This window comes from Lissotriton helveticus, chromosome 12 (assembly GCF_964261635.1).
Source record: "Lissotriton helveticus chromosome 12, aLisHel1.1, whole genome shotgun sequence".
In the NCBI taxonomy this organism is placed as follows: Eukaryota; Metazoa; Chordata; class Amphibia; order Caudata; family Salamandridae; genus Lissotriton; species Lissotriton helveticus.
This window is the reverse complement of record NC_136073.1, coordinates 910,302,050-910,320,612: the sequence shown is the minus strand read 5'-3', so window position 1 is coordinate 910,320,612 and position 18,563 is coordinate 910,302,050. Positions and strand designations below refer to the sequence as shown.

Genomic DNA, 18,563 nt, shown 5'->3' with positions numbered 1-18,563 from the left:
CTTATGGCAGGGCACTAAATCAAATGCTGATTTTAAATTAACAAAAGCTGCATAGAGGGTCCCCCCTGCTAGGATCACTGTACTCCAATAAATCATCATAAATCTAAAAACTTGATCAATGGTGCTGACATGGGGTCCTAAACCCGCTTGATAGGTAGATAATACTTTCTGGTCTACTGCCCATTCGTTAACCCTACCTAGCACAAGTCTAGCCACTATTTCTGTAAAGTGTCAATTAGGCTTATCGGCCTATAGTTGCTAGGACTGGCACGGTCACCTTTTTTATATATGGGAATGATTTCAGCCCCACGTCAAGTGTCTGGTATTGGTACACCTCTAGCAATGGCATTTATGATGATAAAAATATATTCTGTCCAGTTCTTCCTATCAAACTTATAAATGTTAGCCAGGATGCAGTCCGGGCCGAAGGCTCTCCCTGCTGGAACCCCAACCAGGACCCTTTCTATCTCCCCTTTATCAAATATTAAGACATCCTCAGTTTTAACCTCAGGGTAGACTGTTACATTACTTGTCAAGGAAGCACATTGAGCTTGATAATGCTCCACCCAAAGTTCAGAAGGTACATTTTTAACTGGTGTAGACTCAATCACTCCACTGCCCCATTTGACTAGTTGCCAGAATTTAGTCCAGTTCTTCACCTTACTGGCATTAGTTAAACTTACCCATCTATCCTCATCAAAGTCCTTCTTTGCCTTCATTTGTACTTTTTTATAATTTGCCTTGCTAGTTTGACCTTGTGGGGTGCTCGTGTCTGGATTGCATTTGAAAGATGCTTGAACGCGACTCCACATGCCTCATCGTACCATTTGGCTGATTTTTTTATAGTATGCCTATATGGTCTTCCGTTTTTTGTAAACAGGGCTTTTAACTTAGCAAATAGATCCTCATGAACCTTCATGAGATCTAAGAAAGAATTATCATGGATATCTGTAGAGCCAAGCACTAATTGAGTTTCTTCAATAGTTGACTCAATCTGCTTTAGGGTGCCGTCATCTTCTGAGACTACTGCCCATTTCAACCGACGGCAATCTTGGGACATAATTACTTCTCCTATAGCGGTTTCCAAAACAGCCTTGGGGTGATCCAATCCCTTCCTAGCTAAGGTTAGTAGAAGTGGATCATGATCACTCTCCGGTCTGTGGTGGACCAGCATGTCCACAAATCTGGGCCATAGCTCCAAGCTAAGGAGGATGTAATCAATTCTGCTACTTCTGGTCCCATTATAAAAGGTATTAATACCTTCCATATCTGAGAGAGATCTCCCGTTGGCAGCCCTAAGCCCCCTCCCTAGGGATAAACTTTTTCGTTGCAACGCCGCCTCAGACCATTTATTAATTGGTGGCAGCGATAGAGACGGTATCCCCAATTCTGATCTTCCTCCATGCTGAGGCTGTAGTCATCTAGGCCTAGGGGCTCGAATGCGCAGTTTAGATCACCTTTGATGACCAGGACATTTAGGCCATCTGAGTCATTTATAAATGTGTCCAAGAGGGCAATAGTTGGTGAGGCTTTCCCACCCGCAATCCCTCTTGAGTACACATTGAGTAGTATAAAATCTGGCTCTCCCTCTGAGCAGACCTTGATGGCAAGAATATCAGGGCTATCTCTTGATAATTCCTCTATTTGGAGCGATATCTGTTGCTTGGCCCATATTAACAATCCCCCGCTACGTCTCCCCTTACTGTTTGCAATTGCCGCTTTGCCAAAGGCCAAGTAGCCTGGGGGGCAAATCATATCTACCGACCAAGTCTCCTGGAAGGCAATAAAATCATACCCCTCAATAAAACATGACCAATCAGAAGACAAAGTTTCGGTAAGTAAGCCGGCAATATTCCAAGATAACAGGGAAATTGGGGAGGGGTGTGTACCCTCAGAATTTGCGGAAAGTGATGGAAGCTCCATGCAAGCCTGGCTCTTATCCTCCATTTGGTGCAATCCTTTTTAGGGCTTTGGAGAGAGATAGGACAACTATCTGATTGCTCTACCAGAATCGGGGTAGGTGAATGTAGTCAATCGCATAGATCTAAGTCGGATAGTGGGGCGAATCTATTGGACAAAGGGACGTCTGTTGGTCTTTGTACTAATCCGAAGGGTGCCCGTATTTGCCTATCCATCTCTTGACATTTCAGCACATTAGAAAGACAGGGCGTCGGTTTGTAGAAATGCCCTAATGGTAGAATAGACACTTTATCAGTATATCTTCCTGGCATCCCTCCCAAATTATCCAACAGAAATCTTGTTACATGAACATTATTAAAATTGACGACTACACAGTCACCATTCCCTTCTTTCCTAGAAGGGTCAATCCATGTTGTTCATCTAGCTGTAATCATATGCTTTTCAACACCCTCCTCCCAAATCCCACGTCCTTAAGTCGAGTATTAACACAGTGCAGGGCTTTAAGTAATAATTGGTTGGTGGTTTCAGTCTGTGCTACCCGCAAGGATGTAACAACAACCACTAGAGGGGCTCCTGCTGGAGGAAGATGAAGGGTCGTTGGGTTTGGTTGCACAGCATTATATTCCGAGCCCCTGGTACCTTGTGGTCCAATAGATGTACTAGCTCGTCTAGCCAAAGGACAATTTTTTCAATTGATGTTCCTAATTGGTGCTGTTGCTGCTACCACTCTACCATCACCCGCAGTGCCCATAATTGATTGGGCAAATTCACCTGATAGATTCCGTAGGTCAGCATCATTCCTATGTAAAAGAGCTGGGTTTTTTTGTGGTGCTGAGGCTGCATCAGTAGACACCTTGGAAGCAGTTTGTTTCATTGTCTGTAGACACGAAGGCTTAGGTTTGGCTGTAACCGAGGTTAGCACCAGGTTCCCTAGATTACTGGATATATACACAGCTGTTGTTTTAGGTTGAGCAAGAAGTCCCTCTGAGAAAGAAGAACCTGACTTAACCTGGGATTCAGGGTTTGTTAGGCGTTCCTCGATCCGGCTAAGTCTGTAGGTAATTGGACTTAATAAGGTTGATAATAGGTTTTCGAGTCTTCTCCACATTTCCTCATTAGAGTTCGAGCTAAGACCACTCATGGAAACAAGGTTGAAATCCGACCAGGCGGCAGCAGCATTGTCTTGTGTGCTGCGCTCGTCTACTGAGGCACGTCCTCCGCTTTTATTGGTCCTTGGCGCTTTCGCAATGGCAGGCCTCTGTGGGCCGCCTCTCCTTTATCCTTTTTACTGCCAGTTCGGGAATGGATTGATTGATTTTATTTTTGTTTTTGGGTATAGATCTGGCCGACGTTCCTAGGGGCATGCTGGAAGCAGTTTTAATTGCGGCTACTGGTGATTTTACAGTGCCCTCCAGTGACCCAGTTGGAGAAGTCACAGAACCGCTTGCCTCATAAGTAATCGCAAGAGTGTTCAAATTAACACCAGAGTAGACTGAAGAACGAGCTGTAGCAATTATGCCCAGGGAAGATCTTTTAGTTTGTTGCGGGTCCAAGGATAAGCAGCGTTCTGTTATCGCTATCTCTTTTTCCAGAACTGACGTTCCCCATAGTATACATTGATCTAGTGCCCCCGCCACACTACTACCATTAAGTGCACCTATCCTCTTGCCCTCTCGCTTGCTCATCTTTGATGTTAATATCAGAGCCCAAACAGTCACTGTATTCACGATGAGATGAATATGCGCTATTTAACAGGACGGACCTTGCAGTGAAATCGATTTTAGAGGGGGGGGCCCGGCCCGGCCTCGTCCGGTCTCCGACGGGCTCAGATGGGCCCGCCCTTGGCCCGGGCTTCGCCCTGCGCGTGCCCATGCGCGTTCCACGAAGCGGGAGCAGCGAGGTCCTAAGTAGTCACCACAAGGCAAGCAGGCTCAGGTGCGGGCAAGATCCACAGCCCCCTGGGACTTGCAGTCCCTCGCGGTATTGGCGTCCTCCTGCACACAAACGAAATCCAAATTCCAGGCTTACTAGCACTTTTCTGGCATAGGCCGGTATCTGGAAAATCTGTGTGAATGCGCGGCAGTTGGCAGACTCCATGATGTTAATTAAGGCCCTGGAAAATACTAGTTGCCCATAGGAAATTGAAGGAATTAGCTTGGCTCTTATGGCCTTTCGGATAGGCTCAGTTGTTGTGCTGTAATTTTGATATGAGATTGCAAAGGGTGTACTTCACTGCCTTAGATTTGGCTTCAATAGTTGCAATGAGAGCTGTAAGCTTGCCATTACTCGTGGTCCATACCCCCAGGTAGTTATATTTGATTGTTGTTAATATTTTACATGCATTTAATATATGGACTAAAACACATAAAGATAATTAAAAAACAATATATTTTACAACGATATTATTGAAAACGATATTAACACCAACAATATTCTTGACAGCGATATTACATACCTGAAAACAATTTATAATATTAACAACAATATTTCTGCATCACAACATTTTTGTATCACAATATTTATTTTATAATATTTCTGTAACTCAATATTTTTCCAAACACCGGCCAATCTAAGTGCTCTAACCTAGTCAAACACAGATGAGGGGTTTCAGGGGTGGCTTCAGAAGGAATAGAGGCAGAATTCAGGAGTGGGGCATCCCAAATACAGAATTATTACTATTTAGGGGACTACAAAGAAAACAGAGGGGTTGGAATAGACTGAAATCTGATATCAGATAGAGGCAGGGACGGGAAGCCTCGGAGGCGAGTGAGGAGTAGTCAATATCATTAGAGATGAGGAAACTGAAAGTGGCACTTTGGGTAGTGAAAGGTAAGAAAAGGCCAATATATTAAGTTGAAGTCAGTGATGGTAATGAGGATAAAAAGTGGCACTAGCAAACACCATATCAGTAAAAGAACAGCAATGAACAAGCATTGGGAAACAAACCGCAAACCACATTAGAGAAATATACTGTAATAAAGGGAAAAAATAAGGTACACATGCATTTCAAGAAAAGGAGAGTTTCCTTAGCTGAGAGCAGCAAAAGATATGTTGATTCTATGGGGTGAAGACATTTTATTATCAGGACACCACAGATGTTCTGTCTGTCATGCCCTGCTGCTGAGATGGGGTAATAGACTAATATTACATATGATGTGCACCAGCTTGCCAAGCCACAAGTTCACATGACAGCTGTGTTTCTCTTGTGTTAAAACTCTACACGCTTTAACTTACTATGTGTTGTCTGTAAATCTCTTTGCAGATGAGGAATCCAGCAGACATGGAGTGTTTTGGGAACAGCAGCAGTGCAGTAGGATTCATTCTACTGGGATTTCAGGCTGGGACAGCTCTGGAGCCCCTCCTCTTCCTCCTCTTTCTCTCCATCTACCTCTTAACAGTAGCTGGAAACCTCCTAATTGTGGTCACTGTGACCCTAGAGAGCCACCTGCACTCACCCATGTACTTCTTCCTGGGAAACCTGTCATTCTTGGAAATCTGGTACCCAACAACCACTGTGCCCACCATGCTGGCTGGCATATTGACAGGCGGAAGGCTTATCTCCTATACCGGTTGCATCTCACAGTTCTATTTTTTTGTATCCTTTGCCGGCACAGAGTGCATCCTTTTAACCGTGATGGCTTATGACAGGTACGTGGCCATCTGCTTTCCCTTACGCTATGCAGTCCTGATGGACAAGGGGCTTTGCCTGAAGTTCGCGGTGATTGCCTGGATGTCGGGGTTTTCTCCTCCGGTGATCACAGTCAGCTTCCTCTGTAGACTGCAGTTCTTCGGATACAAGGAGATTAACCATTTCTTCTGTGAGTTTGCACCCTTGGTAAAAGCTGCCTGCTCTGACACCTCTGTGATAGAGATGACTGTCTTTCTCCTAGCCCTCAGCATGTTGTCCATCCCCTTTGTTCTAGTCATAGTGTCTTACACTTACATCATGTCCGCCATCTTGAGAATTCCTTCTGCGCTAGGCAGACAGCGGGCCTTCTCCACCTGCAGCTCACATCTCACTGTGGTTATCGTATACTTCGGGACACTGATTTCAATATACCTGACACCAACATCTGGCCACTACCTCCATCTCAACAAAGCCCTATCCCTGGTATATACTGTGGCGACCCCACTGCTGAACCCCATCATATACACTCTGAGGAATAAGGAGATACAGAGGACCTTCAGGAAAGTTTTCAGGAAGGCTGGAATTCTCAAAACCTGAATGCAAAGACAAGAAACTATTCTAATGCAAAAACATTGACATTAAGTGTATCATTAGGGAATACAGGTGTCCGCTCAGAGCCAAGGTATTACAATGAACTGGTCCTTTGCATCCTAAGTCTTCAATGGTTTTGAAGGCACAATGACTACTAAATGGTGAAATTAACAGTTGACGACTAAAAAGCTTGTCAGACTTCCCACATGTTCCTTCACAATGAGCATCCTAATGAGTTCATATAAAATAATGCCCATGATTGGAATACTGTCCAAAAAATACATGTGAGGTATTTATCCCTTTCATTGTTGCGCCTTGTCACAGAATGGTTTTCAAAAGTTGCCCTTCTTGCAAATAAAGGATTGCATTCTTGACACATTTATATTTGAACTCATATTTCATAAAAATGAAATGTTATAATTTAAGGAGTTTCTTAACACTGAAAATGGTAAAAGAGAAGGTCTAATGTAGCAAAAACAGTCTAAGGCTAGAAGGAAACAGGCTGATTGTAAGTTGATGACCCTCCCTGCTCTTGGTATGATAGAGATCAGGTTTTATGAAATAGACTCAGACCCTCCAGGGGACATGCCGGAGCACTAAGCAGGGGTAACCATTTCAACCGGGGAGTAACGTCTGCCAACAATACTCCAAAAAGGCATACAGAGTAGGATTATGCTTGGTAATGAATATACACTGGTCCATCATTCCACTGATCTATGTTTGAACACGATATGCCAATAAGCACTGTTATTTGCACAAATATTAGGGCATGTGTAACAGATATGGCAATAAGTGTTAAAGGTCACTGCCTGAAAGAAAGGCATTTTGTATCAGCAACCTTGACACACTCACACCTGATGGACTCAATAATGATAGTAAAATAGATATATTGATGTAGTTTTTTTTTCATATTTCCTACTCTTCTTAGGGACACTGATGTTAAAAAAGCCCTTCCCGCTGTACTCTTGGCTTGTCGAAATGCTCTTCGTGGACACAAAAATGGTCTATGTCACTTTGTGGTTTAGGTTGATCCTACCTGTTGAACGCATCCCTTGTGGTCAGAAACATTGATGCAACCCTGGCATCCCCTGTCCAGGAAGTCCATCTATATGAGGCATGCTTTGTGGACACTCTTTAAACACACGCATTGTTGTGCTAAAGATACAACTCATTCCACATTAATATTATTCTCAACAGATGGATAGATGAATACGGGTCATTCAGTATCATTGATGGTACGTCAGCCTCCAATGTTGCTCTAAGATCCATGAAACATGTAATATTTGCATTCCTCTAAGAGTTTGATATCTTTATTCCTTTGGGCACCTGAGACACTCAACACCTCCCTGTCTGTGTCTCACCTATTTACATAATGTGGTTGTGTCTGTCGTGAACAAGGTGCCCCCACCCTCATGGGTGTGCCGAGCAGCATGGCAAACCAACAGGATGGCTCAAGGATGTTGGAGGAATAAGAATACATCATTTGCAACAAGCTTTATTGCAACACTTAATAATGGATGTGAAGGCACCACTGCAAGCAGGACATGTTATGTTATGTTATGTTGTCTTGTAAAGCGCATGGCTACCCCAGCAATGGGGCGTCCCAGCGCTGTAGACCACTGGGGAACCCGTCCTGGCTTTCCCTGTGAGATGATCCCTGCTGGGTATCTCGAAGGTGAAACCAGGCATCCCCAGCGTATGTGGGGGGCCGTTGTGGAGATGAGACAAGCTTAATGCCCAGAGTTGCCGAGTGTGATCCCTGGTTAGAGTAGGCACCGAAGCGAGAATTATCGAGTCCGCTGACCCTGGTCCATTACCCTGCCGCGTTGGGAATTGAACCCTGGTCCCGGGCCGTCCTCTGCTTCCGGGTCTGCCACCTCTAACCAGTGAGCCACACCACTCCACAAGGACATCAAGGATGCTTCGGCATGGACATTCATGGTAGGTCAGATGTGTACTCCAATAGATTCATATAAAGTCCCAACCTATTGACTATTGATTAGAAATGAACAAAGCCTCTAAGCAGTGAGCACACACCTACAAAACTCTCTGAAATACAAATAAACACAAGGGCAGCAATGGAAACCAATCAGCATCCTGCTTTTTCCACAGCATTGATCTATGAAATGAAGCTGGTCTCATGATAGATCCTTCTTGCAGATGTACTGAAGTCTGTAATTATTGCTGTAGTCGTTCCAGGTGATGTGTCCTGGGAAAGAAAAAAGAAGAAGGAAGTCAGTGCATTCACCTCGGGTGCGGCTCAATGTTAACATGAACCTGATCCTTAAATAACGAAGACCCCGCCGCAGTCTAAGACTTTATGCCATACACTGCAAACTGTTGGGACCAGCTGCTAAGAACATGAAAATGCATGATATCTTTGCATTAGAAATATAACATTCTGCTGTATATACAGGTTTTGTATGACAAATAACAAATAGACATTTTTATGTTCAAATCATTATTTGATTGAAAAACATTTTGTGCAAGTCAGACCAGCAAAGAAAAAAATCTAAGACTAATTATAGAACTCAACATTCTAACAGTGTGCACCCCTCCCCCTCCCATCACCCTACAGGATCTAAGAACTGATCTGTGTAAGAGTCTCACAGGGATGGGACCTAGTGTCAGCGTCCAGCAGGGGGCGTGCTTGAAGTCTCAGAAGGGCTGTACTCAGCAACAGGTCCGAGCTAGACTGAAGCATCTCTCCACTGCACACACTGTGCTTTTTTCACACACCCTGGTACACAGGGGTTTCCATCTTTCTCAATGACATCAGAACACCATGTTTGCAGTCCTAGGTTTTTCAGTTAAAAATATTCTATTTTGCAGAAGTGTCAATTCAGTTATTTCAGTGGCAGAAACCCATGGCTACAGTACCCAGAATGCATTGGGTTGTCCGATAAAAGCCAGGAAGTGAAAATTCAAAAAGGAGCAAGGTGGCAAAGCTTAGCTATTGGAGCAATCCTTCTTCTAAACACCAGGGGCTGTATTACAGAAAGTACCCCAGGGGCATAACGGGTATGTGATTTGCTTTGTGTGCCCCGGGGCACATTTGTATTACAGAAAGTGACGCAGATGCTTGGGCGGCCTCTTCTGTAATACTCATAGCACTGGCAAAAATGTAGCGAGGGAATAAGGGACATAGGAAGAGGAAATAAGGGAAAGAGGAGGTAGAAATTAGGGAAAGAGGAAAGGGGAATAAGGGAAAGAAGAAGAGGAAATAAAGTGAAAAGAAAAAGGAAAATATAGAAAATTGTAAGGAGAAATAAAGAGGAAAGAGAAATATGGTAAAAAGGAAAAGAGGAATTACGGGAAACAGGAAGAGTTAATGAAAGGAAGATGAAGAGGTAATATGGGAAAGAAGAAGTAGAAATCTGGGAATAAGGAAGTAGAATCAAGGTAAAAAAAGAAAGAATAAGGGAAAGAGGAAGTAGAAATAAGGGAAAGGGGAATAAAGGAAAGAAGAAGAAGAAATAAAGTAAAAAGAAAAAGGGAAATAAGGAAAAATAAAGAGGAAATAGAAATATGGTAAAAAGGAAACGAAGAAGGGGAAATAAGGAAAAGAGGGAGTACAAATATGGGAATAAGGAAGTAGAAACAAGAGAAAGAGAAAGGGGGAATCAGGGTAAGAAGAAAAAAGAAACAGTAAGAGAGAAGGAGAGAAAGAAAAAGCTGAAATAAAGAAAGAGGAAGTAGGAATAAGGGAAACAGGAAGGGGGATAAAGGAAAGAGGAAGTAAAAAGAAAGGGGTTAAGGGGAAGAGGAAATAAGGGAAACAGAAAGAGGTAATAAAAGGAAGAGGCAATATGGGAAAGAAGAAAGTAGAAATAAGGAAAAATTTAAGAGATGAGGCAAATAAGAGAAAGATGAAGTAGAAATCTGAGAATGAGGAAGCAGAAGCAAGGTAAACAAAGAAATAATAAGGGAAAGAGGAGGAGGAATTAAGGGCAAGAAGAATAAGAAATAAGGGAAAATGAAGTAGAAAGAAGAGAAAGAGAAAGGGGGAATAAAGGTAAGAGGAAGAGGAAATTAGAGAAATAGGAAGGGGAAATATGGGAAAGAGGAAATAAGAGAAACAGGGAAAGAGGAAGTAGACATAAGGAAAAGATGAAGGGAAAATAAGAGACAGAAGAAGAAGAGGAAATAAAAGAAAGAGAAAGGAATATATGAAGAGAAAGGGGAAATAAAGAAAAGAGGGAGAGGAAATAAGGGAAAATGAAAGGGGAACTAAGGAAAATGGAAGTAGAACTATGGGAAAAAAGAAACAATGAGAAGAAGAAGGGGAAATAAGGGAAAGAGAAGGTAGAAATTAGGAAAAGAGGAAGAGGAAATAAGGGAAAGCAGAAGTAGAAATGTGCCTTAGAAGGCGATTTCAATTTCAAAATGCTCTTCTTACTTTTAATGATTGTTTATAGAATATTTTTGCTTGCCATGTAATCCTATTGGTGTTGTGTCTGTCAGTGAGAACGTCCTGCAAAAGCCAAGGCAGATAACAACAATTCTTGTGCAACATACTTTAAAGTTTTTTAAGTGACAGAATCCCATTAAATTATATGTTAATTTCTGCACAACATTCGGGAGCAATAAAAACTATGGGGAAACCCGTATAATCGATTGGATCTAATAGAGGTAATAGAGTCATTATAATGTAGACTGTTCCAAAGGCAATTATTTGGAAAAATATAGACGAGGTAGAAAAAAGAATTCCTAATGTGACCAGAAATATGCAAGGAAATTCAAAATGTAATGATTAGATTAATGGTACTCAAGACTCCTCTTATAACGATTCCAACAGGTTTCAAGGTGCTACATATGTCGACTCAGGGCAAAGGTGATCAAGTGAGATGATGTGAATGGATATATATATACACAGTGCACTACACAAAAAACAAAAGACAACAGAATAATCACTTATTAGGAAATTAATTGCATATATGGGAATATAAAGTCATGTAACCATACATGACTGATAGTCCTTCCAATAAATAAACATTTAATTGATACAAAGTCAATGTTTCAACCTGTAAAATAGGAATTATAAAGGGCCTTCTTCAGGACAATTGTGCTACCTGGCCTAGCTAAGGCGAGATCTCATAGCAGAGAAGATAGGAGGAGATGAAAATGAGATTGTCTGAATAAAGCAGAGAGCTCCTCTTGAGTTAAGAAGACAAGTGTAAAAATGTTTCTAATCTCTGGGTCCCAGTGTGCCACCATGAAAAAGTGAAAATACTGTGGGGCTCCATGCAATCTCAATACTGCAGGCTTCCACCACAAAAATCTCATTAAGTCTTGGGACGTAGCTTTTGTTCCCCTATTTATTGCATGTTCCAGTAAAGCCAGGGACATCATTCTTGAACTTCGGATTGGTACTGGTTCTGGCTGGAGAATTTGTGGCTTCAAATGGATGGTGTTGGAAAATTACAGTTACTGTTTTTGCTACCTGAAAATGAAGTTTAATGTAACCCCTTCATTGCTAGATTATCCCCTCTTCTTGGCTGATGGAAAGAAGATACTGCCTCTATTTGTGGTTTGGATCGCAGAATGAAGCGCCAGTCACTATCTTTACAATGAAGCTATATGAAGCTATTTGATTGTGTTATTGCCATCGCTAGATCTATGCAGATCATTCAAAACAAGGATTTTGATGTAACTAAGGATTTCCTAGAGCTTTATAATGACAAATAAGTTGCAAAGTGCATTGAGGAGAGGACATTTGATCAAATTGGTGGTCTCCTGACGTAAACAATAGGTGACACTACAGGAACCTAAGCCGACCTTTAGGAACTGGGCACATATCGTGAATTGAAAAAAGTGCCAGCAAGGGAATTTGTTTATTTATTATTTATTTATTTATTTATTAAAAACATTTATAAAGCGCGAACGAAGGCCCTGAGGCATCTCGGCGCTGAGGTCTCTGCAGTGTTTAACCAGCAAGGGGAACTAAGTTTTATTGATTAAAAAGCCAGGTCTTAAGTTGTTTACGAAGAGACCATAGGGAGGTACTCGTTTTAATTGCGTGTGGAAGAGTGTTCCAGAGTTTCGGTGCAGCTACAAGGAATCTTCTGTCACCCCACGCGACCGATTTGGTGCGTGGTACCAGTAGTTGATGTGAGCTGGCTGAACGTAACGTTCTAGCGGGACGGTAAGGAATGAGGTTATGAATAAAGAAAGCAGGTCCCACATTATGTAAAGCTTTATATACTAAGCAGAGGGACTTGAATTCAATCCTCTTTCTCACCGGCAACCAGTGCAGCTGTCTTATAGTTGCTGACACTGATTGGTATTTTGGAATGCGCCCGAGAAGCCTGGCGGCAGCATTCTGAATGATTTGCATTTTTTGCAGCACTTTCTCTTGAGCACCCAGAAACAAAGCGTTACAATAGTCTAAAGTAGATAAAACCAGGGAACTAACCAAGGTTTTTCCGGCGTTCTCAGGTAAGAAAGGCAGGATTTTTTTTATGAGTCGTAGTTTGTGAAAGGCTGAGGAGGAGATCTGATTTGCATGAGGTAGAAAGTTCAGGCGATTATCAAACACAACCCCCAAGTTCCTCACCTTGCCGATCGGATCTGGGGGCTGACCCATAGATGATGGCCACCAAAGGGAGGGCCATTCCGGGGATAAGTTGCCAAAAATGACAACTTCCGATTTATCGGAATTCAATTTCAGGCAATTGGAGGCCATCCAGCTCTCTATTGCCAACATGCCTTGATTGAAATTGATTATTTACAACAAGGGGTGGTGATGGACAGAGTCTCTGAATTAAGCAGAGTACTCTCACCCAGTCAAGAGATCAGGGCTAGATCCAACACCGTTTTTTAGCTCATTGCACCATCCCAGTTTCAGAACCTGGCTGTATGCAAATTAGTCTGTCCCTGGCCCAGTGCATCATGGGAACAGGGCAGACCAGACTACAAAAGCCAATTCTTACACTGGGAAGGAAACAAGCTTCCGGGGACCGGTTTCTGCCATTTCAGGCGTCTTCGGCCCGGCTTGCTTGAATCCTGATGGTGCAATGAGCAAGGGACTCACATCTGAGTATACCCTTCCACGCTTAGGGTGGACAAAATTATTTACAACAAGGGGTGGTGATGGACAGAGTCTCTGAATTAAGCAGAGTACTCTCACCCAGTCAAGAGATCAGGGCTAGATCCAACACCGTTTTTTAGCTCATTGCACCATCCAAGTTTGAGAACCTGGCTGTATGCAAATTAGTCTGTCCCTGGCCCAGTGCATCATGGGAACAGGGCAGACCAGACTACAAAAGCCAATTCTTACACTGGGAAGGAAACAAGATTCCGGGGACCGGTTTCTGCCATTTCAGGCGTCTTCGGCCCGGCTTGCTTTTATTTGCATATAGCCAGGTTCTGAGCTGGGATGGGGCAGTGAGCTAAATAACGGTGATGGATCAAGCCCTGATCTTTGGACTGGGTGAGAGTGGTCTGCTTAATTCAGACACTCTGTTCATCACCACCCCCTTTTCTGAATCGTTTTTGGACACTATAGGTGTGGCAGGGTATACTCAGACATGAGTCCCTTGCTCACTGCTCCATCAGGATTCAAGCAAGCCGGGCCGGAGAGGCTGAAATGCCAGAAACCGGTCCCCGGTAGCTTGTATCCTTTCTGGTGAAGAATTGGCTTGGTAGTTTGGTCTGCCCTGTTCCCATGATGCACTGGGCCAGGGACAGACTAATTTGCATATAGCCAGGTTCTGAGCTGGGATGGGGCAGTGAGCTAAATAACGGTGATGGATCAAGCCCTGATCTTTGGACTGGGTGAGAGTGGTCTGCTTAATTCAGACACTCTGTTCATCACCACCCCCTTTTCTGAATCGTTTTTGGCCACTATAGGTGTGGCAGGGTATACTCAGACATGAGTCCCTTGCTCACTGCTCCATCAGGATTCAAGCAAGCCGGGCCGAAGAGGCTGAAATGCCAGAAACCGGTCCCCGGTAGCTTGTATCCTTTCTGGTGAAGAATTGGCTTGGTAGTTTGGTCTGCCCTGTTCCCATGATGCACTGGGCCAGGGACAGACTAATTTGCATATAGCCAGGTTCTGAGCTGGGATGGGGCAGTGAGCTAAATAACGCTGATGGATCAAGCCCTGATCTTTGGACTGGGTGAGAGTGGTCTGCTTAATTCAGACACTCTGTTCATCACCACCCCCTTTTCTGAATTGATTGAAATTGATGGCAATCCTAGGCCCATCATTCTTGACAGCGAGGACCAGCTGGGTGTCATCTGCGTAGGAAGTAAGACTCATCCCATGTGCCTTGATGACTTTGGCAAGGTCCGACACATAAATGTTAAATAGTGTCGGACTCAGGGATGAGCCTTGAGGAACTCCGCATGGCAGTGACAAGGGGGATGATTTAAAAGGTCCGATAGTAACAACCTGGGATCTATTTGCCAAGAATGAGGCCAGAAGTTCCTTGGCGTTACCTAGGATGCCCATGCTTTCGACACGATCGACCAGAGTGACATGGTCAACCGTGTCGAAGGCCGCCGATAAGTCCAGTAGAATGAGAACTGCTGTTCCACCTGAATCCCGGAAGGATCTAATGTCGTCCGCCGCCTTAACCAGGGCAGTCTCTGTTCCGTGGAATTGGCGGAAGCCGAACTGTGATTCATCCAGTAGCTTATGTTCCTCGATAAAGGATGATAGTTGAAGATTCGTGATTTTTTCAACTACTTTAGCCAGGAGTGGAAGATTAGCGATAGGACGGTAGCTTTTAAGTTCATCCTTATCGAGGTTGGGTTTTTTAAGGAGAGGTTTTATGAGGGTCTTTTTTAACAACTCTGGATAAATGCCTGTGCAGAACATAGAGTTGCAGATAGCAGTCATGGATGGAAGAATCGTTTCAATAATTGGACGTAGGACTTTCAAAGGACATGGGTCTGTAGCAGAGCCGGATTTAATAGATGATATGATATTCCGTACCTGGAGGTGGGATGCTTCTATGAACTGCTGGAAGGTGGGGCCTTGATGGAAAATAGGAGGATTCGGCAAGTTGGTTACATTATTTGCGAAGGCCCGATAGATGTCCTCGACTTTACTAAAAAAAAAGTTTGATAGATCGTCGCAAAGAGATAGGGAGGGGGGAGGGATCAAATCGGTGGAAAAACCAGCTAGCTGTTTGGTGGTTTCGTATAATAATTTATTAGAATTTTTAGCTAAATCTATTCTTTCACAATAGTATTTTTTCTTTGCCTCACCGATTAAAATTTTGTATTTTGCCACTGCATCTTTATACTTGGATTTGGCTTCGTCTGTGTAATCTTTCCGCCAATGCCTCTCTCTGTTCCTACACTGTTGCTTATGGGTACGTAGCTCCTCTGAGTACCATGGGGCCGACGGGACGGATCTATTACGTGACCGTTGTTTGATCTGAACCAGTCCTGTGGGCGCGGAACTTACCCAGTCATAAAATTGGGAGATAGCAATATTGGGATCAGTATATAACAGCGGAGTGGAATCAGTAAGAGTTGTCTCCAGCCTAGAAGTGTCTATATCGTCCCATGCCAGGTAAGGTTGGCGGGGGTTAATGCATGATTTGCCAATAGGAGAATCCTGCACTGACAAAGATGCCAGAATAAGATGGTGATCAGACCAGGTAAGGGGAAGTATTTGGGCGACTTGCAAGCCCGCTGCATTAGTGAAGATGCCATCCAAAGTATGGCCTCCTTCATGCGTGGGGGAGTTAACCAGGGAGTAAAGACCAAAAGTGGTCATGTCTGCTAGGAAAATGACAGTGTCGGGATTATCTGGTGTGTCAAAATGAAAATTAAAATCACCTAAAATCGTGAGGGAATTATCTAGGGCGGATGTTTCCAATGTGGATCTAAGATCCGAAATGAACTCATTCCTGGGCCCTGGAGGGCGATACAGAAGGATCCCTTTGAATGTGTAGGATGGGGACAGGTTAATGGCGAATTCTAAAGCTTCACAAGAAGATCGAGTGATGGTTTTAGTCCTTACGGAGAAGGAATCGCGTGCAATAATGGCAATGCCGCCGCCTTTTTTCTTGAGTTGTCTATCCAATCTATATATGGTGAACCCGCTTGGTACAGCGATCACTAGATCAGGGTCGGACGCATCGTCCATCCAAGTTTCAGTCATGAAAAGTAGATCTATTTTGTGATCATTGATTAGCTCGTAAATGTCCTGACGATGTTTACCCAATGAACGGACATTGGTAAGGGCGACAGTGTAAGATGTCATAGAATTGTGTTTATTACAGGGGGGTGGTTTATGGATAGAAGGTATAAAGGCTTTGCAGCCCAAACAGTGTGCAACCGGGCTAGTGGGCAAGGAATAAGGGTTTGATATGATACAAGCCTGAAGGGTTGGGGGACGTAGCTGCCGAAGCTGGGAGGCGGAGTAGTAGCCTCCTGGTGGCAAGGGATGGGAGCCAGGGGGGGTGGCCCTAGGCCCGGGCCAGGCGCGGACGGGCGCAGACGGGCTTGCCTTTGGCGCGCCTTCGGCGCGCCGCCGGCGAGCCCGCTGCGCGGCCGGGCGGGTCTGTTGTTTATAAGAAGATATTTAACAGAAAACAGACTTAGGTATTATTTATGTCTATTAGTCTGATCCAACATAATTGGTATCTGTTCACAACTATATCGTTTGTCTAGTTCTAAGACAAACAGGAGCAATAAAGCAAAAAAGCAGCAACACTGGAAATCTTTTTTATCAAAAGATATTTCTTTTATGTATATTTTTATTCATAAATTCAAAGGGTACATATCAACCATTACAATAGTGCATTTTAAAAGTGGTGAAGCAGAATGCCGTGAGCTGAATATAAAGTGTGAGCGAGATTGAATCAGACATACTTGGGGGTGCAGAGGGTTCTCCCCTCACAAGAGAATTGGAGAAAAAATAGATGTACATGAAGTATTTTCAGTATAACTTTGAAAAAACCTTGCTACCGTTTGAAAAAAATAAGTAAGCAAATGGACTCACAAACAGACTTGTCACTCTCCCTGCTCACACAATGCTCACGCTGCAATCATACCGGAACCAGGAGCCACCCGTGCAGGTAGAGCGGCAGTCGGTGGGGTCAGGTTGGGGGGAGATTCTACAGATGACCATGAGGAAAATTAAATAAATAATTAATTTTCCTTTATCCACATCTGTCAAAATCCCTCCACCCACCCTTACTGATCTTACCTGTACAGGCTGTGGCTGAAGGGAACACTGTCCACCTTGCACTCATACAGCATCCTCACTCACTCGAGACTCATACAGGCACACCACTTACACTGTACTCATAGAGTGGCCCCACTCACCCTGCACTCATGCAGGCACACCACTCACCCTGCACTCATGCAGGTGCACCACCCACCATGCACTCATACAAGCACACCACCCACCCTGCACTCATACAGGCAAACCAATCACACTGCACTCATGCAGGCAAACCACTCACCCTGCAATGATGCAGGCACACCTCTCAGCCTGCGCTCATGCAGGTAAACCACTCACCCTGCACTCATACAGTGTCTCCACTCACCCTGCACTCATGCAGGCACACCACCCACCCTGCACTCATGCAGGTACACCACTCACCCTACACTCATACAGTGTCCCACTCACCCTGCACCCATGAAGGCACATCACTCCCCTTGCCCTCATACTGTGTCCCCACTCACCCTGCACTCATTCAGGCACATCACTCCCCTTACACTTATACAGTGTCCCCACTCACTCTGCACTCATGCAGGCACACCACCCACCCTGCACTCATGCAGGTACACCACTCACCCTGCACTCATACAGTGTCCCACTCACCCTGCACCCATGCAGGCACATCACTCACCTTGCCCTCATACTGTGTTTTCCACCCACCCTGCACTCATTCAGGCACATCACTCCCCTTACACTTATTCAGTGTCCCCACTCACCCTGCACTCATGCAGGCACACCACTCACCTTGCACTCATACTATGTCCCCACTCACCCTGCACTCCTTCAGGCACACCACTCACCCTGCACTCATACAAGCACACCACCAACCCTGCACTCACACAGGCACATCACTCACCCTGCACTCATTCAGGTACTCCACCCACCGTGCACTCATACAGCATTCGCACCCACCCAGCTAACATACAGACACACAACCCACCCTGCACTCATACTCATGCAATGGAATTTAATTTACACAACAAACAACACAATTGCTCAGCATATATCCATGAAAACAGCACAGGCTTGTGTAATTGCTGCCTGCTTTTGACTTCTTTCTGAAAGTATGCAACATTTTGACTGCTAGCCGTGCCTGTGTTTTTACCTACCTAATGCAGACATCGAGCTCTCCCATAAGGCAGCCAGCAAATCAATGGAGACATGCGGGCTGAGGCTGCAGCCTGGTTTCAATCCCCAAAGGCGCTCACAGCTTCATAAGGGTGGGCATTGGGCAGC

At 44.2% G+C, this 18,563-nt stretch overlaps 1 pseudogene; it reads left to right on the top strand.

The window, feature by feature from the left end:
• The first annotated feature begins 5,200 nt into the window (after positions 1 to 5,200).
• LOC144798202 (olfactory receptor 11L1-like) lies at positions 5,201 to 6,184 on the top strand (annotated as a pseudogene).
• The last annotated feature ends 12,379 nt before the right edge of the window (positions 6,185 to 18,563 follow it).